At 48.6% G+C, this 21,377-nt stretch overlaps 1 long non-coding RNA gene across 3 annotated transcripts; it reads left to right on the forward strand.

Annotated features, from left to right (window-relative positions):
- The first annotated feature begins 8,988 nt into the window (after window positions 1-8,988).
- On the forward strand, window positions 8,989-18,245 carry LOC108408169 (uncharacterized). 3 transcript variants are annotated; one of them, XR_001855932.3, is made up of 7 exons: window positions 8,989-9,721; window positions 12,916-14,094; window positions 14,358-14,517; window positions 14,968-15,100; window positions 15,281-15,535; window positions 16,948-17,009; window positions 18,160-18,245. It is a non-coding gene; the product is annotated as an uncharacterized lncRNA (long non-coding RNA). The 3 variants fall into 3 exon arrangements; XR_001855931.3 differs by having other exon boundaries at window positions 12,916-14,517; XR_001855933.3 differs by lacking the exon at window positions 16,948-17,009 and having other exon boundaries at window positions 12,916-14,517; window positions 18,160-18,244.
- Window positions 18,246-21,377: the final 3,132 nt, after the last annotated feature.

A 21,377-nucleotide genomic window follows, 5' to 3' on the forward strand; every position in this document is an offset into this window, starting at 1 on the left:
CAAGGGCTCCTCACCAAAGGAGGAGGCTGAAGGTCAATGGCACCCCTTGTCTAGGGCTCACAAATGGTTGATAATTTCATTACACCTGGCCATACAAAAAACTGGTTAGGCAGGTGCTCACAGTGCCATTGCTCGTTACAGAACTACCAGCAGCTGACAGACACGGGATTGTGTGAGCTGGGCCAAGGAGCAGGAAGGACCTGCTGAAAGAGAAACACAAGCCCTCCATTCTTACGTGGAGGCTGGGTCTGTGAATGTTTCAATTATCTATTGTTATGTAAAACTACCCTTAAACTTACTTGCTAAAAAAAGAACAGTTTATTTTCTTCTGGTTCAGCACTTTGGACTGGGATTAGCTGCGTGGTTCTTCTGCTCTGCGGGGCTTCTGAACTTCCGAGATGTCTGCTTTGCACAAAGCTTCCGATGTCTCAGCTGGGAGGTGTGTTTTGACAGCAACTAGACACAGTGTCTGGCACCCAGGACATTGTAGGGGAATGTTCAGTGGTAGAATGATTAAAAGAGTATATATAAAGCCTGGGGCTTGTATGGGAGGATAGCTATGTTAGCCCTTTTAGGGTGTGGCTCCTGGCCTGGTGATAGTGAGTGTTGTGCTGGTGAGGAAGATTCTCAGAACTAGGAGAGAATGCTCCCTGAGGAGCCTGAGATGGGGCCTGGGACTGGTCTTTCGTGGCAGCAAGTAGGAGCTGCCTATAGAATGCAGCCTTTGGGGTCTGCAATATCAAATAAGGTATATTATAAGGACAGGGATAGGAGGAGTGGGTCAGTGACTTTTCTTGTCCTAGGCTCCTGAAAGAGACCCTCCTGACTCCTTCATCCTGACTGGAAACAGGAGTTTGATTCCCATTCTTGCCTGAGCTTCTGTCTTTCCTTGTTGGACTTTTGGGGGAATGGATGGAAGAGATAAGAAGAGAATGGTGAAGGTAGGGGTTAAGAGTTTAAGGAAAATGCTAGGAAATATGGTTTGCTTGAGTAGCCTGAGACCTCTTGGAGAAAGGCAAAGGAAAATCAGAGGTGATGGTCAGCTCTCTTGAGCACCAAGGAGGAGAGGCTGCTCCCAACGACTGAAGGGGGGGTCCATACAGAAGGTAAAAACCTGCCTTGAGGGTGCAGATACCCTTCAGCTGCAGAAAACAGAGGAAGCAAAGTAGATCTGCAGGAAATAGGTTGCTGTCATCCATTCTCTCAGTTCTGTGGATCCTGGTGACAGCAGCAGCCGCCCCAGAATGGAAGCTGTGTTAGTTTCCTACTGCTGCTGTAACGAACAGCCACAAAGGTAGTGGCTTAATACAGCACCAATTTATTCCCTTAGGGTTCTGGAGGTCAGACATCTGAATCAAGGCACTGGCAGGGCTGCGTTCCTTGTGGAGGCTTCAGGGGAGAGTCCATTCTCTCACCCCTTTCAGCTTCTAAAGGCCACCAGGATCTTCTACGATGGTCTCTGCTCCTCCTGCCTCCCCCTTAGAAGGACTTGGATAATCCAGCATGATCTCCCCTCCTCAAGAGCCTCAATTCATTCACACTTGTAGAATCCCTTTTACCATAAATGGTAATACATTCACAGGTTTGGGGGAATTGGGTGTAGGTATTTGTATATTCTGTCCACCATGGTGACATAAAAGTGGGGTGATTGTCCCAGCCTTAAAAAGGCCAAGAAAGACAGCAGAGAAGGTTGTGAACCACCCAGAACCTGTGGGAACTAGAAGCCTGGGGGCGTGGCTCTGAAATGCAGGACCAGTACTGGATGGGGACTCAGGACAAGTGCTGTTAGTGCCATCCCCCACGTATTTCCATATACCCAAGGCCCCTGGGACACGAGGAAACCAGGGCCATACAGGCATACCGTATTTTCTTGTACTTTGCTGTACTGCATTTTCAGATACTGCTTTTGCAAATTGAAAGTTGTGGCAGCTCTGCTTCCAGAAAGTCTATCAGTACGTTTTTCCAGCAACATTTGCTCACTTTGTGTCTCTCCTAATTATCTCAATATTTCAAACTCTTTTAGTACTGTTACCTTTGTTAATGACGATCTGTGATCAGCAATTATGACTCACTGAACGTTCAGATGATGCTTAGCATTTTTTAAAAATATTTCTAAATTAAGGCATGTACATTGTGTTTTAGACATAATGCTATGGCACACTTAATAGACTCTAGTATAGGGTAAATATTACTTTTATGTGCACCGGGAAACCAAATAGTTCATTTGACTGACTTTATTGCGATATTCGCTTTATTAACAGAGGTCTGAAACTGAACCCACAGTATGTCCGAGGTGTGCCTGTACGCAGAGCCTTGTTATTTAACCGTTCCCACTGGTCTGCCGGGATGAGAGCGGCTACCCCGGAGCGATCGGTGTAACCATGGGACCTCAGACTGCCTCTGCCTCTTTCTTGGGCTCAGTCTGTCATATGAAAGGGCAGGACTATATGGCAAAGTTTCAATATCTTTTGATAAATACAAATTTATGCAAAACTGCAAATTTATTTTTGTTTTTCAAATGTAAAATTATAAGGCTTAGGCTTTTGCAAACTATACCTCCTGAGAGCTCAGTAAGATATGCCACTGGGTGAGACTTCCTGAATCAAAGACTATCTGGGGTCCTTTCCAAATGAGGTTTTCTAGAACTGTACCATTCAATATGGTGGCCACTACCCAATGTGGCTATTTAAATGTAAATGAAAATTTTGGCTCTTCAGTGCCACTAGGCACATTTCAAACTCAGTTGCTCCACAGCTGAGGCACTTCCTCTGGCCCCACACCCAGGACCTCTGTGTCCTGGACCAAGAGCTCTGCAACCCAGGAGCTCTCAGAAGAGGGAAGGGGTGATGAAATGCATGTTAATTCTTTTGCATATATATATATATTTTTTATATATATTTTTTATATTTCTATTTCTATTTGTTAAATTTATTTTTTATTGAAGTATTGTTGATACATAATCTTATATTCATTTCAAATGTACAACAGTCATTCAGCAGTTACCCATATTATTAAATTCTTACCTCCTCTAGTGTGGTTGCTATCTGTCAACATAGGAAGATGTTATGGAATCACTGGCTATATTCTCCATGCGGTACTACTAACCCCATGACCAACTAATACTATGTTTAAGAATTTTTGTTTCCCTTCATCCCCCTCATCCTCCCCACCCACCCACCCCAACCCTTCCCCCGTGGTAACTACCAGTCACTCCTCAGTGTCTATGAATCTACTGCTGTTTTGTTCCTTCTGTTTTGCTTTGTTTGTATATTTCACAAATAAGGGGAATCATATGGTACTTGTCTTTCTCTGTGGCTTATTTCACTGAGCATAATATCCTCTAGATCCATCCATGTTGCAAATGGCAGGATTTCTTTTATTTTTATGGCTGAATAATATTCTACTGTGTATATATACCCCATCCTTACGCCAGGCACTGGTGAAGTTCAGGCAGCCTCTCTTTTTGGCAGGGACATCTGGGGCCCAGAGAACAGGTGAGGCAGTTGGTTTTTGCTGACCACAAGCCCTGCCCTCTCCCACTACCTATGCTAATCTCCACTAGCCAGTGGGAGACAGTGGGCTCCAGCCAGTCAGCAGGCAAGGTGTGCACACACTCAGGCCCAGCGGGGCCTCTGAGGGGAACCAGGACAGAGGGCTTCAGTTGAGTGTCATGCATTATGCTGGCCTTGACCCCAATTGGGGTGTGGACTTCCACCAGGCAGGGGCTGCCCCGGGGTGGGCATGGTTCCAGCCACTTCCTTCTGGAGCTAAACCCTATAGCCCAAAAGGACCCCACAGAGCAGGGGCAGAATGGAAGGCTCTACTCACCGTTTCTCAAGCACAGCCCCCAGGGCTCTCCTCGAATCTGCCCCTTCCCCTCCAGAAGGAATAACAAAAATGAACTTGTCATTTTCCTGAATGGACATATTTTTTGGCTGACTCAGACTCTTCTAGAGCTAGTATTAGTGAAACTGCAGCAGGAAGAGGAACAAAAGTGTTCTTACTCCCCAAGATGGAACTCCAAAGTACATTTTGAGCAGAAAAACCTATTTGAATGGTTCCTCCCGCCTTAAAAAAAAAACAATAAAAACCATATAGTCATTGCGGTGTCATTAAAAACAATGAAACTCAAAGCAGCATGTTCCTACTTCTCAAAATTTTGCACCACACAGTATGGCAAAGGGAGAGCCGGAGTGCCTCTTAACTCCTGGTTGTCAGGTTCTAAGTTTTCTATGGTCTGATGTGTTTTTCAGTTGAAACAAAACAAAGCAAAACAAAACACCAGATGTTTGGAGAATGGGGAAAGGTACACATTGATTGTATTTCCCCCCTCTCCTTTACATGACCTCATTGCATCTCATAATGACAAGAACCAGGCTTCAAGTTAGGTTCTTGACTTCAACCCAAGTGTGCAATTTAAGACAGAGCCTTTGTGATTCACATCTTTGGAAGAGAGGAAATGGAAAAGGAAATGAGGAAAGGAGGGAGAGAGAGAGAAGGGGCTGGTGTTTGCAGGGGTGGACAGACTAAGCAGTACCAGGGAATGTTACATTTGGAAGTGACCCCCTGGAGGGTTTGTCAAACCTTTTATCTATGTATCTATCCATCTATGTATCTATGTATCTATCTATCTGTCAGTCATCTATCTTTAGCTCTCTCTCATCATCTCTATCATATAGCATCTATCATCATCTATCTATATCATCTGTCTATCATGTCTATCATCTATCTCTACCTATCATCTCTATCATCTCTGTCTTTCGCTATCATCTCTCTCTCTCTCTCTCTAGTTACATCTGCCTGTCATTTGGATCTGTCATCTCTCTCTTTCTTACTGTCTATCTATCTATATCTTAAACAGCAGGACCTCCCCTCCCTGGCTGTCTTTTTCCCCAAGGGGCACTGTAAGCAATAGCACAGATCCAAAACCAATAGAAGTGATGCCTCTCAGAGCCCCATGCTTTGGCATTCCCCTAGTCCTCCTCCTCTTGAACACCCCCGGATCCTCAACACAATGTCTGCAAACTACAGATCTAACCCAACTCCTGAGGAGGAGACTGAGGTTCAGAGAGGGGCAGCAATTCACTGGAGAAGTGTTGGAAGGTTTGCCCAGGAAGACATGATAGCAGAAGTAGACTTAGAAACTTGGAAATGAAGTTTCTGAGGTTAGAGGCAGGGGATAGTGGAGAGGTGGTGAAAAAATTGACCATGAGATGACCTTGAGGATTGTGACTGTGGATTGTGCAGAGCATGGTTCCAGGAGGCTGGAGACCCCACAGATTCCCCATGTCCTCCCTTGCTACAATTCCAGTGTCCCTCTTGAGCTCAAAGCTTATGAGTTTAAGCCCACTACAGATTATACATTTTACTGAGTGAAGAAAGGAACCAATACAAATGGCAGTGACTTTAGGAAGCCTTCACATCATTAGTTTACAGCACCATTGCAAATTTATTGCACACAATTCCCCACTCTTATTCTACCACCATGAAAGGCATTGCTAATCAATCACAGCACCCTTTTCTACTGAGCCTAGATGCAACCTCAAAGTTATTTTCAACACAGCACTCCAGACAGCCATCACCAATTAATCAAGAGTGGGTCCTTAGGATGACATCTCTTTGCTCATCCTGGTTTGTGGCTGTGAAATTGTCTCTTGTTCTCTGGCACCATGGCCACATACTTTGACAGGCTGCACCTCAAAGGAAGTGTCTGGTACTGCATTTCTCAAGATCCCTTTCTCTGAACAGTTCCAAGTTAGAATCCACCAATGAGAGGCACTTCTACAAAAATTGGGAGGTGGAGGAGAAGGGGTACAGGTATGATTCTCTGACAGTAGCTGCAGCTAGATGTTTGGGCAAAACTTGGACCCTTGAGAATCACAGGCTCTGGTGCCTCAGGCTGCTGAGGTTGGTGGTGGCAGCAACTGCTGAGAGCCTGGATCTTTGGTAGCTTCCAGGTGAGCTCTTGTAAATTACCTGCCTCTAGCAGCTGCTGGCCTGACCTTTGCTTCCCCAGCCCTTCCAGCAATTGTCTAAGTTCCCAGTTCCCTGTATTAGAACCCTACTTATTTGTAATACCTAGAGTGGTTTCTGTTTTGCTGACAAAATCCCTGAAGGCTGCAATAACATTAACACCTTGAGGGCAGGGAACAGAACTTGGCAGCAAGATAGACATTCCCCACCTTGCTAAATAAGAAAGACAAATTCTTGTTGAATGTAACCTTCCTGTTTTCTGTTATTTCTGTGGTTCACCTACACAGAATGCAGGAAAGGAAGCAATGGGAGGGACAGTTCCAAAGAATCAGAAGAATGACATCGTAGAATTGGGACGAGAAGGACCTTAGAACAGAAACACATGGGTTCTTTTCATTTACTGATGGGAAAAGCTGAGGCTGAGAGTTATAGTGAGTTTGTCCCAGAGCTGGGGCTGGAATCCGGGCCTTCTGACCTGGACCAGTTCTTGTCCTTGGTCCCCAGATTCCCAAACGAGGGGATTCTTATGAGCTTACAAGTAAGGCACAGGCAGCCTGAAATGTATCCCATAAGAAGCTGGCTACTTTGATGTGAGGTAGTAACCGCCTGGCTGTAAAGGCAAGCCGAGGTAGATGGAGGGACTGGGTGAGTTTCCTGCTCTCCCCAGGGGAGAGGGAAGCAGTATGGGGCAGGTCTCCTGACAGCACAAGAACATGAAAACCACATTGCTCTAATCCTAACCCTACCGTGGAAACCCTACTACATTTCTGTCTGTTAAGAGGCCTCTCATCTGAAAGAAATCCTTCTCTCTGTAACCAGTTGTTGGCAAGCATGTCATGGAATCAGAACCGACTGTGGAATCATCCTCTAGCCTCCATTGGCCTTGGGGCTGTGAGCTGCACTGGATCAGATGCCTAGAGGCAAGCCACGGGGTTAGCCAAGAAAGAATTTTTGGGGGGAAGCACAGAATAACCAGGAAGACAGGAGGACTTGACTGGGAAACTCTGCCCTAGAGGGTGGATGCTAAAGCCCCCAGGATGCTGCCGAACCCCGGGTGCTTGAGCTCCCAGTGCTGGCAGGACCCTGGGATGCTGTACCCCCTCCTCAGAATGTGCTGTGGCTGCTGTGGGCACTCTCAGAATGAATTCTTCACCACCTTTCTGTGTTGAGACCTTGCCTGTTTGGGGGCATCTGGAGAGGCCAGATGCCCACTGTACCCTGACCTCTAGCATCCAGAGGGGTCCTCTGCTGGGCTCTGTAGCAGGGCAGCCCCATGACCAATGACCATTGCAGGTTCCATCTTGGTGGTGTGGCTTCAGAGGCTTCTCTTCTCTCAATCTGGTATCACTTCTTTTTACCCAAATGCCTGAAAACTCTTATTAATGGAGATTCTCTGGACTTAGGGCTTTGCCTCCTACTAATATATATTAAAATATAAAGACCAAGTCTTTCTCATTTCCTCCTCAGTGTGAATGAATAGCAATTGGGTTATTCTCCAAAACACCCTGTCTAGCCCTCTTAAATGGATGCTACATTAACACTTTTGTGAGCCATGCCTTATGGTGGAATGCCATCTCCTTGTCAGTCCTTGGAAAAATGACCCTTGCTTCCCTGGAGGTGGGGACCCAGGTGGGAGGGGGTCATGGCCTTGGGTCTCAGGGGTCCTCTCAATTTGTCTTTCTTTTCCCCTGAGATCAAGACTGCCCCACTGAGGGGCCAGTCAGCTCACGGGGCTGTGCCTACAAGGGTCCTTCAGACAGTTTTCTGAACCGTTGGCAACTCATTTGGTTGCTAGTTTGGTGGCCACACATTCTCACTGTTGCCACCACTCCTGGCTGTCAGTTTCTGTTGACAGCACATTTCCTAGGTGCCAGGTGGTGCAATAAGCATCTAACCCAAATTAGCTCATTTAATCTCCACTTAACGAAGCCAACAACTTTTGCCGAAGCCACACAGACAGCAAAGGGCCGAGATTTGAACCCAGGCAAAACCCAGTCTCTTCCCACTGTCCTAGGCTCTTTCCCTAAAATATATCCTCTCCCAGTGCCCCCTTCCCGACACACACATACGCAGGAACTATAAAATCATCTCAGGCTCACTTTCCTCCCCAGGCAGATGTTCTGAGAACCTGCTAATTCTTAGTGTACCTGTCCTGTCTGGCCGCTCAGGGCTCTGACACTCCAGGGTAGGCAGTGGCGCAGCTGCAGGGGGTGGGGGGAACCTCTAAGCGGGTGGAGAGAGGGAGTGACAGGAGCTCACTGAGGTTTACCCATTAAGTGCTAGGGAGGTGCTAGGGGCTTTCTGAACATTCATACCATGGAAATAAATGAACCAGCCCAATGAGAAGAAGCAAAGGCTATTTACCCAGAGCTTGCTACAGCAAGGGAGGCAGCCTCCATCAGTTGCATTCTGGTGGAGACTCAAAGGCGGGCAGGGCTGGGATACCTTTATAGTGGGCAAAGGAAACTTCATATGAGCCCTGATTGGAGGCTGTCAGCCTGGGGAAACTGGAGGCAGCTAACTAGAAATGGGGCATCCTGTGTAGTTGGTTAGGGGAGCATATCTGGATTTCTCTCATTGGTCCTAAGTTGGAAGCAGGGACAAAATTAGGAAAGCTGTCAGCTAGTAACTGAGCCCTGGCCGTTTGGGGCCCATTGTTACAGAAGTTATTGTTTAGCTTCCTGGATTGTCGCTAGAGACGGCAGTCGGGCTTCCTGCAAGTCTGACCTATAGCAGGCTGGCTCCTGGGTTAGTTATTGAAGATAAGGGGTTGCTGGGGGTTGTGGGTCAAAGTTTTATTTTTATACATGGTCCGGCCAATGTGGGTTTGTATTTTCAGTCTCTCAGCACTTGATTCCCACAGCAGCCTATCGCACAGATGAGGCAAATGAGGCCCAAGGAAGTCAGGTAATATGCCTGAGCTCCCTCGGCAGCGGGGCGTGACCCCTGACTCTGCACATGTCCCCACTTCAATCCACCCCTACACCAGCCAGTGATCCTTAAAGACATAAATCAGATGGCATCATTAAACTGGGCTTAAACCTTCCCAGGACTGCTTCCCCTTTCTCTTAGGATAAGACCCAGCTTCACTGGGGACCCAAAAGCCTGGAGACCCAACCTTGCCTGCATTCAGGGCCCCTCCACCCCCTGGGCTCCTCTGGGCCCGGTGCCAGTGGGGGGCGCTTGCTCAGATCCTCTGGGACCCTGCTGCTTCTCGCCTTAGGGACTTTGCTCCGGCCATGCCCTCTGCCTGGAACACCTTTTCTGGTCTTTGCGTCCTAGAGGACGCAGCTCAGGCCTCACCTCCTCTAGCCTAAGTGGCTGCTGCTGAAGGTCAGGGCCCATCAGCCCTTCATGGCACTTCTCACTGTCCGAGCCGATAGGGGCTTTCAGTTGTTTGTGGATTATCCAGCTCCCCGGCCAGAATGAAAGCTCTGTGAGGGCGGGGCACGTGACCTGCCCCGTTCTGCTGTGTTCTCACTGTCTGGAGCATAGTTAGTGCTCAGCAAACACCCTGTGAGTGAATCAGTGAAGGAGTTTTCGGCTCCCTGGGTGGCTGCTCTTCACATTCTGGAGATGGTGCTCCAACTCCTTCCCTGACCTGTGACTGCGGAAGAGATGACGGACAGAGCCGGCCTCAGGCTGTGACTGTGGTGGCTGCCTGGCCTGTGGCCCCTCTCTTTGGATGAGCTGGGCAGTGACTCAGCAAGCCGCCCTCAGGGGAGAACGTGGGTGCCCCCAGCAGCAGGTAAGGAGGGCCATATGCCGAGGCTGGGTGGGTTACTGGTTCCTGTCATACACTGGTGACAGTCCCCAAAAGTTAATTTTACCATCATCCCCATGTCACAGTCCATGAAATGAGGCTCAGAGGGGTTAAGCAATCCATCTGCAGCCCCTCTAGTGTGGCGCTGAGGTGGCGTTTAACCCAGAGCTGCCGCCTCTAAGCCATGGGTGCAGAAGCCCCGTCAGTGCTGGGTCGTTGAGGCCTGCCCCTCCGCCACCCCTCCTGCCCCTCTGCCACCCCTTCTGCTCCTCTGCTTCTCCCTGGGCCCTCTTTCCTGCCCTTGAAGTTTATTTCAGCCTGTTGGCACCCAATGGGGCTAAGGAAGGGTCGACGGATTGCTGAGTTCCTCCCCCTCCCCCTCCTGGGGGGATCTCTGGTGTTTTCAACAAAGTATTGGACACACTAAGTAAAAATTAGCTGAGGAAAGAAAATCTCTGCTATGGGATCATTCCCAGTCTCTAAATCACTTGTAATCACTACAAATCTATAGACGAACATTGTGCAGTTTAACAGCACTTTTCGTTTTTTGGTAACTCAAACTTGCTTCCCAGCAGTACCACATCCTGGTGTTTGCTCAGCTTGTCTGTGCAGAAGGCTCAGCTCCCAGGTCCCTGGGACCAACCTCTGACCCCTGCCCTGCCCCCAGCAGCTGCCTGGGGTGGACCCCAGCTCCGACCCTGGGAGGACACCAGGCGCGGCTGAGGGCCTTCTTGGAAGCAGAATGGGCAGGGCAAGGAGGGGTTCTGGCCTTGGAGGCTTTGCCTGGCCTCTCTGGGTCTGTCCTCATCCAGGGCAGGGCTGCTCCCGTGCCCTTGGCATAGCCGGAGAGCACTCGCAGAGGGAGAAGCGCTCAGTGCCCACAGCCAGGCACTTTACCATGGGCCTGAGCCTTGGTATCGCAAGGCCAAGAGCAGGCACGTGCACCGCTTCAGCTCGGCACAGGCCTGGACTGGCCTGGGCACCCCTGACACCTCCATCCCCAGGGTCTCTCTCCACGGCCGCCTTCAGGTGGTTTCATTTCATGATGACCCTGAGACAAGCCAAATTCAGATGGTTGATCTGGTCCTTCTGCTTCAGAGACAAAACCCAAAGCCTCCAAGTCCCTGCAAAGCCCCCAAATATGACTTCAAGGTTATCTGTGGCTGGGAATTGTCTCCATGACCCTGGGGACTTGGTTACAGCGGAGCTGCTGGCCTGTGTCCCCCAGATCAGCAAGTGCCCCTGGAGAGCCTGCCCGCCCAGGTCCTCCCTTGTTGCAGATCTGTAGACTGAGACCCAGAGGGGGAAGCAACCTGCTAAGGTCACACGGCTGAGAGGGAGCCAGGAGCAGAGCCCAGGGCTTCTGAGGCCCAGGTGGTGCTCTCTCCGAGCTGGCTGGTGGCTCTGATTTGGAAGTAGAGGGTGGGTCCTACTCACTGACGTCTGGAAATGAGGGAGATGACAGGGTTGTGCCCTTGGGGGCCCACCTCAGTAGGATGGGAAATGAATGACAGGGGTGTATTTGTGACATCCTCAACTGCCCCTCTCTAAAACCTTCCACTGTCTCCCCCTGGTTCTTGATCTCCTTCGACTCCTCCTGCAGTAAACTTTTTCAGAGACTGTCATTCACTGGGAGGCAGCAATGACTAAGAGCCACAGCATGGAGTATGGTTTGTACTCCAACTCAGAGGATAAAGCCAGGATGGTGGGGTCCCTGCATCAACCTGAAACCACCAATCCCCTCAACCCCTTTGAGGTCTGGTCTAACCAAAGTCAAGAGCATTTCATTTTGCAACTGAAATTTTACTCTCATTTTAGGGCAACCAGGGTAAGAAACGATTCAAATCATGCTATATACCAGGCCTGATTCCAAACCTGAAGTCTTATTGGTTTGTGCTGATGTCACCTAACCAGCATTTGATATGAAACTACAGTAGAAAGCTGAGGGGAATTTGCTGTGAGGGTGGAGGAGAGAAAAGCTGAAGTTCTCTTTTATCATAGTGAGAGGAGAGCATGTGAGGCATGGGACCGAAAGTGAGGAAACTGCTGTTCTATTCTCGGCTCTGCAATTAGCTTGCTGTGTGCCCTTGGGCAGGTCACTTCCTCTCTCTGAGCCTCAGTTTCCTCATTTTATAAAAACAAGGATCTATATGGCTCTTCCGCTCAGTTTGAAGGAGCTGTGATTCTGGCTTGGTTCATGGTCATGGGTGAAGAAATCAATGACTCGGTTTCATTTCATAACTTGGGGCCCTCAGCACTTCCCAGCAGCGGCTGGGAACAGGACTGGGCTCTCACTGACCAAGTTAATCTGAGTTTCAGGGAGGTGGCCAGCAGCCTCGGCTGTCGGAAATCTCACCAAAGAGGACAGGGACGGATGAGGGCTGGACGAAAGCTTATTTCTGCCACCCAAGGGCTGTGACTGGCATCCAGGCGCCAATGTTTATTCAGAGTGGAGCTGCAGCTATTGCAGTTTGAAGTGTCATTAGCTGCTGTTTTTGATCAATGGAAAACAGTGAAAGCAACAAATAAGAACATCCATTTGCTGACAATTTCAGTCATTTGTGACATTTAATTAGCATAATTGACCTGAACTGGACCTCTTTCTCCACCTGAATTTAAAAATACCTCACTGTTCCCCCATCCCAATACATCTGAGAAATTTTCTTTTTTTTAAAATGAGGTTTTAACTAAAGCCCAGTATCAAAACACCATATAATACTTTTATCTCATTGAAGACATTTGATGCATATTAAAATATTATTGCTTTAAGGCTTATTTTGATTTTTTGCCCAAGAGTGTATGCAGAGGCTTGCTACTCAGATAATAACAAAGAAACCTTAAACATGAAAAAAGCACATGAAAGGTAATATGTTCCCCATTAGTCCCAGTATCATTTCCCCAGGATTACTGCTTTCCAAATATAGCATTAGTTTAAAAATAAAAGGCCGTTTACAGTAATGGGACACTTGTTCCTGCTTTGGAGCTTCTGGGCCCTCCAAGGGGCTTACACAACAGCTTCATTAAGAGCGACTATTGGGGAGAGGGCTGGCTTAAAAAAAACAACCCAGCATGCCTCCTCAAAGGTCCCCCAGATAGGCCACCTACTCTGACCCAAGGCCCGTGTCTAACAAGCCTTGTAATTCCTCCTTCAGAACTGCTTTTTTGTGCGTTTCTTTCAGAGATGAAAACATTCTGGAAATTGATAAGCAATCCACTGGATGCCACCTGCGAAGAGAAGGGATGTCCTGGAACTCTGCCTGCTGCCCTCATGACAGGAAAGAGTGTGGCTGCCATCCCTGGGAAAGGGGTCCTTTTGGGTTTGGGGATCTCTTTGGTCCTGGGAGATCCAGGGACAATAAACTCCAGATGGGAAGATTTAAGTCATCCAGGAAGCACATGGACCCTGTGTATGAGCCTGGTTTATTTGACCCAGACATGCCATTGTTTTGCTAAGGATAGCTCAAGTCCATTTTCAGTTGGATGAGCTAATCTAGCTAAGGGACAGAACAGTCATGTACAGGGAAGGGCTCTCTCAAGTGCTGCAAGGGCCACTCCAGTCTGCTTCCACGGGCTGGCCTGTGTCGAGCACCCACCGGAAGCTGCCAGCCTGCTGAGGGCCCCCGATGAGACTCATGTTGCACATTTGCTATTTTGGTCCAACAATGCAGGTCCCTTCCGGTTTTGGGAGCTGGTCTCCTGGCACTCATCGAGGGCCCAGCTTCGAGAGGCCTCCGCGAGCCAGGCATTGAGCTTCCAGCCTGAAGGGAGAGAGTTCTTCTGGTTTTAAATCCCACTAAATGCCGACCATAGCTTGTTGTCAGCAGGGAGGGGAAGATCAAGAGGGAGGATGGAAGAGAATGGAGAGGTGGTAACAAGAGCTAAGACTGATGGCCCAGAAGCTTGCCTTCTTCCCCAGCGGCTCTGCTTCACCAGGGCTGTCTTTGCCACAGGGAGAGTTCCTTGCCTGGAGCCAATTGCAAGCTGATTGGGGGTTGGGGGTTGTGTCTCTGTGTCCATCTTGCACGGTCAGAATTTGGGCCTCATTGTCAGACATTTGGCTACTGTTCTTGAAGCTCTAAATTCCTCCTTCAGGGAGAGAATTGCTCATTTCCCCTCATACTCCCAGCCCGGTGGCTGGCACAGAGCAGGTAGGCAGCACCCTTGAACCGAGAGAACAAGCGTCTGTGGGTAACGGTCCCCTGAACAGACCAGGTGCCTGGAGGGCAGAGCCCCAGTCTGGTTGTCTCTGCAGAAGCTCTGAGAACTGCCGCCATTCATTGCTGCTACTGTCCAGGTTCAGAGCTGAGTGTGCTACATGGTTCTCTCATCCAGTCCCCGCTCCACTACCCTGACTGAAGGTGATCTTGCCATGCCTAACTTGCAGGGCATCAAACTAGGGTGTAGGGAGGCTAACTTGCTAATGCTCACACAGCTAATGATGGGGCAGCAGCCCGGCTCCTGTGCCCAAGCCTTGGCCATCATGCTGGACCATTTCCCTCACCTCCCCCTGGCTACAGTCCGGTGCACCCAGCAGTGGCTCAAAAGCCCCTCGGAGGCGTATAGAAGGTGGAATCAACCCCTTTGGAACAATGTTTGACTTGGTATCACTGCCTTCTTCCAGGGACTCTACTTCTTTGGGAGATGATCAACATCACAGGAATTGAACATGCAACCAATAGGTACTGAGTACTCTGCTTCCAGCACTTTGATGCCCCAAGGAGGAATACAGGTCAGCCCCAGACATGCTTCCTGCCCTCTAGGAGCTCACATGGGTGGAGAAGGTAACGACAAAGGGCCATATTAAATGGTCCAAAGAGTGGGATAGTTGCAAAGGAATTTGTATCACAAGGTGGAGGAATTGAGATGAACTTTAAGGACCATAGCATCTCCATCAATAATCTACACCTGGGGAATAGATGTGTAGAGAAGGATTGTTCCAGAGTCATTAGATAGGTCAGAGCACAGCTGGGGTCAGAACTTGGAAGTCTCCACTTTCCTAGCCTCTTACTCATTCCTCTACCTGGGTGTAGGGGACAGAGAGACAGGGAGGGGGGAGGGGTGGTCCAAAAAACTCAGGAAATACAGGCGTGGGCTTGAGGGAGTAGAAGAAGGCTACTACTTCTGCCCCCCAGGTACAGAAGTGGCGCGCACAGGATGTGGGGTGTGGGAACATGGGGGGGCTGGGTGGTAAATAGATTGTATCCCCCAAATCAACTCTTACTGATGAGCAGAGGCAGCACGGAGCGCTGAAGAGGATTCTGAGGATGAAAGAGACCAGGACCAATTAGCAACATCATCCGGGAAAGTAGGGGGAAGGCGGTGACCTGCGCTCCACACTTGTCAGCCCTGGATCCCTGGCCTAAGGTGTGCTTAAAGGCCGGTAACACGTGGTAGCTCTTCTGACCTGTCAGCTCCTAATGGGGGAAGGTGATGGAGAGGAGACTTGCTGGTATTTATTAAGTTTTCTTTTGTGGACCATTTCCTGCTCACTCTGACTGACTCACCTGGTGCTAATATCAGTGATTTCCTCTGTCTTTTCCACAGGACCTGTCACCTGCTGAAGCCTGGCTGCCTGCCTTGCAGGGGAGGCAGGGGTCGGGCAGTCAGAAGGAGGGCTTGGGCAGGGGGCAGAGCAGCCCCCAGAAGATCCTCTGTCTCCTGCATTTCCAGCGGGCTCCAATGACCACTGCCGGGAGATGCTCCATTTCTGCTGCATCAGAGCTGTTTCAAACTCTGTTCACCTGTAATAAGGGAGATTCTCCGGGAAACATTACCGTATTGGACGTTTGGGCCACCCAGGTAAGGCAAAAGGACAACCTAAAGGCCAGAGGTTATGACTTTTAATGTCAGCGTTGGCTTTGAAACATTCACAACTCCTCTGGAATCAACTTGGGTCAATGTTGTCCTTCCTTCTTCTGAGAAAGAGAAAAGGTAAGCCTGACTCAAAGGAGCGCCTGGGCAGCTTGGCTGGTAGGGAGAATGTGGGGCCTTTCAGCAGCAGAGGCTGAAATGCTTCCTGCAGGTGAGATCCTGATGCAGAGACCCACGGTGCTGGGGGTGGGGGCCCAGTCTACATGCTGCATGGCCCCTCTTCTGCCGAATCAGTGGCAGAATGAGAACTTCCAGAGCAGGTGGCCCTTTCATGTTTCTCTGTATTTCCCTACCTCCTGAGTGTAATCTGACATACCAGTGTGGAAAGCATCAAGAATGCCCCTCCTTCCACTCGGGAGAAAACCCCAGCCACTCTGCCGCGGACTCGGAGGGGATTGCATTGTCTAGAACACATCAAACAACCCACGTCTCTCTTGTAAAAATTTTACAAGAAAATCATTGAAGGGCAGCAGAGCTATCCTTTCTCTCTCTTCCTCCTTAAATTGCAAACCTGAGCTGATATTCTCGATTCCCACACTCTGGTGTCAGCCGGCCAGCAAGAGCGCTGGGCTGGCGGGCGTGCAGCAGTGGAAACCTCGGCCCCCGGATCATTACACTTGCAGGCCACGGCTTGTGGGATCTAGTGATTTGGACATATTTTATTTAACCAGCTTAGTAAAAGGTAATATTCAGCAGCTGTGATCTATAGCAGAATTACAATTTTCAGGGTCAAGGAGGGATTTTGATATTAGGAGGTTGGGCAGAATTGCTATGAAATCTCATGAGCTGTCTTTAAAAATAAATGAGAAAATAGGTTATCCAAGAGTCATTGTAAGGGAAAAATCAATAGGCAGTGTCTATTCACTTGGGCTATCAAAATCCTTGAAATTTGAACAAAAGTTTCACGTTTAGTGTACTATAGGTTTTGAAATATCAGCGCTGGAGGCTCAGTGGGTACAAATTCACTGCTGTGCATCCAAACGAGGCAAGCCCTGTGAAGCTGTTAGCTCCCCGGAAAGATGGGGGAGAGTCTTGGTGACCAAATTAGACGGGTAAAAGGAGACTCCTCGAGAAGACGGGTTTATCCAAGGTGGGCGGTCTGCCCACAGCCACTGGGGGTGGCTGGTGGCTCAGCGCCCCTTCGTGACTTACCTCTAGCCCAGCAGGAGGGCAGCTCCCAAGTGTCTTCCCATCCTCTGCCTTTGGACGGGAAGAGATAACTGGGAACTTCCTGGCGAAATTTTGGAGGGTCACTTGGAATGATAGAAATTGTCTCTCATTCATTCATTCATTCATTCTCAATCAACAGACTTTTTTTTTTCACTATTTCACACGAATAGGCTCAAAGCAGCCCGGACTGTCTTCCTCCCCAGGTCCCTCTGTGACTGAGCACCCATGGCAGGTAATTGCTAGGTAACTGCTGGGTCTCCCTCATCAGCCTGAGAGCTCCGGGCAAGGCAGAGACTCTGTTTTGTGGTTTAGTGGTGTTTTCTGATTCCTGGTGCCATGTTTGACATTTAGTGTTAACAAGTAATCTGAAAACTTTAAAAAAATATTGTTTTCTAATGAATGAAGAAATAAAATCCTTCTATTCATCTAAGGCATTCCTCAGATGTTTTAAGGCCATAATCATGAGGCATTTTTAGAGAAAACAAAAGACCTGAAACTGCCCACTACCTGATAACATTTGTTCACCACGATGTTCCAGCACAGATGATTTAACCAAGATGAAGGCAATGGTGATGGTTTATCGCACGCCTGGTGGTGCTTTCCATGGGTTACCTAATTCAATCTTCCTATCAGTCCGTGGGGTGGGTGATGTTTCCCCTACTTTACAGTCAAGGAAACTGAGGCTCGGTGAGGAGGTAAGCAGATCATTCCAACTCACCAAGGAGGGGACCAGAGCACATCTGGGTCTGAGATCACTCAGTGAAGCTATCTCTTGGGTCAGTTCAAGAAGGAGAAAAACAAGACCTGTATTCAAATGTAACCTGAAGCATAATTCTTCCCAGTTTGAGCATTAAAAAAATGACAGTGACTGTATATTAACGATACCAAAATTTAAAAAAATAAAAAAAAAATGACAGTGTTTATATGCACCGTACAGAACCTGTGGCAGAGCACTGAACTGAAGATTTATGACTCCCCTTCAGTTAGAAAGGGAATGGAAGTAAGATAAATAATTCAGATTCAAAAGATGGGAATAGCAGACTTTGGAATTAGGCATTTTATTTAGCTCATCAAATAATACAAGTTAGTTCAGGAAACAACATTAGACATGTATTACTTATACTAACGCTATGTAGAACCACATTTCCAAGAAATCTAATGAAAATAAATGCTGGAAATAAATTACTTCATGGAATATAGCAAATAAATAGATTTTTTACAGAAAAAAAAATAACCCTGTGAATATTAGAAAAAAACGTGAGGTTTCGGCGAAGGAAGCATTGTGGAAATGGGGGAAATCGGAACTTGAAACGAATGCCCACATATTAATGAAAATTCGCAACAGATATTCTAACTCCTACCCCTCATTTCCTTGGTTTTAGGAGTGACTTCTCCCATCCCAGAGACAGGCTCTGAGCACTGCTCCTGACACCCACAGTCTTAGGGATCCAGATAATGTAAGCGCAGCATCATTAGGAACCATGAAATTGCATTTCCTCGGGGGAGGAGCGCTCCCTCTCAGTTACACAGGGAAGAGGGATTAATGAGCCGATCTCAGTTTAAAGCACCTGTGTGCTACACGGGTTCTGATCCCACTCTGGAGCAGCTCTTGGGTCTGATGAATTATCTGCAGAAAGTTGTGCTGGAGCCAGAAGACATCACTCAAAATGAAACGAGGTGAAATAAGATAAACGTAAAACACCAAGACATTAAAATGATACAGAGATCACCCACTTTCAGGAAAAAGCTGTGGAAGAAGCCGAATAGGGGTCATCTAAATTATTCATCTCTTCAGAAATGACACCATTGAGTATGCAACTTCGTATTTGGACTTTGAGGCAACTTGATCTAAACTGACATTCACTCCATAAGTGATATCTTAAAGTAACAGCACTTTTATAAAATATGACAGGATGCTACTCTGGACCCACTCCACCCCTGTACAGTTGAGTCCTCAAATGTCAGCCAAGGCAGACTGAAGGCTGTACTTGAAACTCCCATGCTGGTAGCTTTGGAAACAGGTCTGAAATGGAGATGCCTTCCCCCTGAAAGAGTAAGTGGAATCAGGCTGTTTAACATTCTCAAGAAGATGATCCCTCAACCCAAACCTGGTTGGCACCCATCCTTGGTGCTGGTACCTTTGTACTGAGCTCTGAAATTCTGGGCCTCATTGGAAAATAAAATGGATGAGTACAGACATCAGTGCCTAGTCTTTGCACACTGTTAGGCCTCAGCTCTTGGGCCGGCTGACGTCTTTCCATTTCACAATTTGCTTGGACTCCAAATGAAATCTCTCCGGGAACTTGCACCTCTGCTCTGTATGTGGGGAGGTGGGGAGCTGAAACTGGAGCTTTAGTTCTGGGACGTAATATCCTCAGGAGAAACTGACTTGTCAGTGGTGTTTAAACCTACATGAGGGGGACTGAACCCCTCTTAGAAAGAAGGGCTGTGCTCCAAGGCCGAGGATTGGCACAACATCGAGTTTTCAAATCTTTTCCAAGGGTTCTGTCCAAGTGCATGTTCATAATGTTGCCCATGAGCAAAGGAGGGGCAAGCACAATGTTAACGATCTGGTTTCCTGATGGGGACCCTGGCGCCCAAAAGCGAAAGTCACTCATCTAGCCAGGAGTGGCTCCATGATCTGAGATCCAGAGCAAACCAAAAATATGAACACTTGTTCAAACAGCAAGAAAAAATACTTCTTTCCTTTCTTCCCTGGGCTCGCTCTTTCTCATCTTGTCATGGTGTTTTACATTTCTTAGTTAATGTCTGTCTAAATAAAGTCAAAAATTTAAATTATTAGTGCAAATTTTACTGTTCATTTTTATATTGTACAATGGCAGTTTTAAATGCAAATATCAGAATATTTCACATGGGTGTGATCACCGAAGTTACACCCTGTATTTCAGGGCTCATATCAAGAGGGCGCCTTAAATTGTCCAGAAGAGACAAGGCAGACAGACTCGGGAAGGTTGGAGGAAGGAAGAGATGGTTCCCTCAGGCACAGAGCTGGCCCCTGACTTGTGACTTGGGGCACATATGTGCCCTTGAGCCTGGTGGTCAGGTTCCCTTTCTTCTGGTGGCTGGATGGACATGCTGTGTCCCAGTCCTGGGCCAGGAGGTCGAATAGGCATCAACCCCTTCTGGGCCCCCATTCCAACCCTCAGCAGATAGACAGCCCTCAGGGGCATCGCACCTTTGAGCCAGGGTGCATAGGTACACTAGGTGCCTGGATTGGGGTGGGGTAGAGGCTCTTCCCCACCGAGTCCCCCACCGAATGTGCCCTGATGCTGCCAGCCTAGGGTAGCCACCATGCCCTGAGAGGATGTGGGATGCACTTGCCCAGCCCTGATTGTCCCCATGCCTGTGCCCTGGTTGAAGGTAGGTTGGCAGTGGTGGCTGGGTGGAGGTGGGGAAGGGAAAGCCAAGTGGAACTGGGGTTCCAGGGGTCTGAGAACCAGACCCCAGAAGCGAGGAGGTGGTGCGAGGCAGGGCTGTGTGTGAGTTGAGGCCTCTAGCCCCCAGTTCCTGGTCCATTTTCCCTTTGGAATTCATTTACAAGACACAATTATAATAAAATTATCACGAATTTCAAGACAGTGACTGCAAAGAGTATTAAACCCCAACTGTGGACTCTTCTGAGTACAGGGCCCAGTGTGACTGGTCATACACCCATGATACCAGCCCTGCATCCAAGACTACCCAGAACTCAGCACACCAAGCCTCCTGGTCTTCCAGAACGAGGTTCTACGCACTGGGGGCTGCCTTCTTACCCTGAGGCTTTGGTCCTGGCTTTGTCAGGAATGTTCCCTTTTCGTTGCCATGGATGACTGGAGGTGACAGAGACCTACCTTCCTGAGACTTGCTAGTCCAGTTTTCCCATTCTTGGACTAGGAACCCAATGCCAGAGAAGGGTTTGGCTCACGTAAGACCACATGTAGTGCTGGTGGGACCGCAGGGCCTGGAGCTCTGAGTACCGGCGATCTGACACGGCATGGAAGATGCCAGACTTTGGGAAAACAGCAAGGCCCCCTGGGGTCTCCCTGCCAGGCTGCTCCTGGGTGTGAAAGCACCGCAGCCACAACCACCCGGGCCCAGGAGCATTTCCGGGCCTTCCCCAGGCCCACAGCAACGTGCCCTGAGCACCAGCAGCCAAGGCTTCCTGCAGGCTCAGCAGCAGGGTGGGGCCTCTATTATTACTTGTTTCTCTTAAGAATCTTTTGGTGGAGGGGGCTGGCAGGTGGTGGTGGACCTGAGGACAGAAATGCTTTTCTCAGGTGACGTTAGTAGCTCAGCTTAGGAGAGACCCAGGGTGTCCCCTGCCAATTCCTCAAAAGAGCAAAGATCTGACATTGAGGGAAAAAAAAATGATCATAGCCAACATGGATGGAAGTGAGGTTTCCTGTACATGATGGTTTAAAAAATGTAACAGAGGAATATTAGCTCCCGTGCTTTGCCAAGGAGACCAGTGGCCCCGGGGCTGGGCCCTGGCATCCAGAATGTGGTGCCATTTGAAGTTACATCTCTTAGTGCAAAGGAGAGAAGCTCGTCCAGAGGCTGAAGACCTGGAGTCCACTCCCAACTCTGCTACCAATTTGCT

The sequence above is a fragment of the Manis javanica genome, chromosome 7, assembly GCF_040802235.1.
Source record: "Manis javanica isolate MJ-LG chromosome 7, MJ_LKY, whole genome shotgun sequence".
Taxonomy (NCBI): Eukaryota; Metazoa; Chordata; class Mammalia; order Pholidota; family Manidae; genus Manis; species Manis javanica.